The sequence below is a fragment of the Mustela nigripes genome, unplaced genomic scaffold (assembly GCF_022355385.1).
Source record: "Mustela nigripes isolate SB6536 unplaced genomic scaffold, MUSNIG.SB6536 HiC_scaffold_6962, whole genome shotgun sequence".
NCBI classification, from domain to species: domain Eukaryota; kingdom Metazoa; phylum Chordata; class Mammalia; order Carnivora; family Mustelidae; genus Mustela; species Mustela nigripes.
The window spans coordinates 1-2,341 of NW_026746368.1; the positions used below are offsets into that span (position 1 = coordinate 1).

Sequence of the window (2,341 nt, forward strand, 5' to 3'; positions counted from 1 at the left end):
TGAAGTGTGTAAACCTGGTGATTCACAGACCTGTACCCCTGGGGATAAAAATATATGTTTATAAAAAAAAAAAGAAGAGGTCCAAAACTGGGGGGAAAAGAAAGGGGGAAAAATAAAAATAAAATAAAAAATTAAAAAAAAATAAAAGAAAAGAAGGTATCAAAGGATGCAGTCATGTGGTTTATTTTAGCATTTCCCAACTGATCCTTTTTACTGTCAAAAACAATACTATGCAGCTCCTGGGTAGCTCACTCAGATAGTGTTTGCCTTTGGCTCAGGTAATGATCCCAGGGTCATGGGATCTCTCTCTCTCTCAAATAAATAAATAAAATCTTTAAAAAAAAAAAAAGAAAAGAAAATAGATCTCTTTTTGCTTAGGTTCCTGGTTGGGGAATTTTGTTTCTAATAGAAGTGAAACAGATGCTTTGGGCTTCCTCACTGTTCTACTGTCTTTTTTCCCCTTTTATATGGAATGCTTCACAAATTTGTGTGTCACCCTTGCACAGGGGGCATGTTAATTTCTGTATCGTTCAAATCTTTGTATATGTGCCCCAAGAGCGAGCACACTCACTGTTCTACTTTCTGTCCATAGTTGTCAGACTCCAGATAAATCTATGCCACGAGGACCAGCAACCTGTTTCATTAATTCCCTCCTCAGCCCTTTCAGAGGCACCACAGAAAGGCTGCCCAGCCCCAAACCTCATCCGCCAGATCAGAGTTAGCTGCAATCCTATCCAGGCTCCTCTGGCCTCCCTAAAAGTTTCCAGAAGAGAGAGTACTATACTCCCCCCACCCCGCTCAAGACTAAAAGCTCATGGCTTCCATTGCTCTCCTGAGCATAGTCTCTGGAGTCTGGTGAGTATAGATGAGAATCTTCAACTTCTGCACTGATTTGCCATGGGCAAAGTGTCTTTGAACAAGCCTGATTTCACACTTACTAGCTTCCCAGTTCTGCTATGAGAAATAAAAGTTTTGCACAGAGATAAATTTAGACAGGGAACTCAAAGAGAAAAGGCAAAGTAACAGGACCAGAGGTAAGCAATCCTTCCAAATAAACCCAGAACTAGGTCTAAACATCCAAGGGAAGGGAGGTGGCAGAGTAAATGTGATTATCACAGACCTTGGCATTATAAAAACAATAACCCTGTGGCAGAGAGTTGGGTGTGGGCAGGGAAGAGAGTGTGAGGGACTTAACTTTTCTCATCCTTCACAGCAGGGAAAAACAGAGCTGAGAGTGAAACATGTAATTTAAACCAATACATGACCTCCAGTTTCTTAATGCTTTTTATAATCTTAGGGGAATAATATCTTAGGAAATAATATCTGATACAGTAACAAAACAATGAGTAAAGCTAACTGCTTTTATTTCAATTAAATTCGTTTTCTTTCATTAAATTCAAGTCTAAATTAGCTCCGTATTTTACTTTTAAAATTTAGCACACAGAAGAAATAGGTATATTGTGAAGAAGCGTCATAAACAAATGCAAAAGAGATGGATGATTTATTCAGGAAAGACTTTTGGAACTGTACCTATCGAAGAACAAATAAGCAAGTAACTTACACCATATTAAAGGGTTTATTAAATATTTTAGTGTAAACAATGAAACTCTAAAATACTAGATGAAAACATATGTCTTTTTAAATGATATAAAGGTAAAAAGGAATTTTCTAAGAGAAAGGCAGTAAAAGAGATCACAAAGGAAGAAATAATGTAATAAAGTAAAATTCTAAAGTTAAAATTTCTGTCCATCATAAAAAACAAGCACAAGACATAACATAAAAATAAATACTTAGTTGGTAAAAATAATTTTGACAAGAGGTAACTATCCTTAAGACATAATAAAAGGCTCTAAAAATCATTATTACTCTAATAAAGAAGAACATGAAGACAATTACGGATTGAAAAAATTAATTTCAAAAATACATAAAAATTACAAAACTCATTGATAGAGAAATATGCAATAGAACCACAATGACCACAATGAAATACTATTTATAATCTATATTCTCAATTCTCAATATTAAAACAGGTACTCCTGCAATATTTGTGAGATTATAAATTAATACTAACTTTGGGAAAGCACACTGAGAATTGTCTCAAAATTATTCATATTCTTTATATATTTTTTTCAAGTTACCTGAATTTTAATTTTATTTTAGGTTTTTATTTTATTTATTTATTTATTTATTTATTTATTTATCTATCTATTTTAAAATTAATTAATTTATTTTCAGCATAACAGTATTCATTATTTTTTCACCACAGCCAGTGCTCCATGTAATCTGTGCCCTCTATAATACCCACCACCTGGTACCCCAACCTCCCCCCCCCCCCCCCCAT

General features: G+C 34.4%; 1 non-coding gene across 1 annotated transcript; it reads right to left on the minus strand.

Moving 5' to 3' along the window:
• Positions 1-461: 461 nt before the first annotated feature.
• On the minus strand, positions 462-565 carry LOC132009192 (U6 spliceosomal RNA). The gene has a single exon (XR_009401817.1). It is a non-coding gene; the product is annotated as a U6 spliceosomal RNA (small nuclear RNA).
• Between the last annotated feature and the right edge of the window lie 1,776 nt (positions 566-2,341).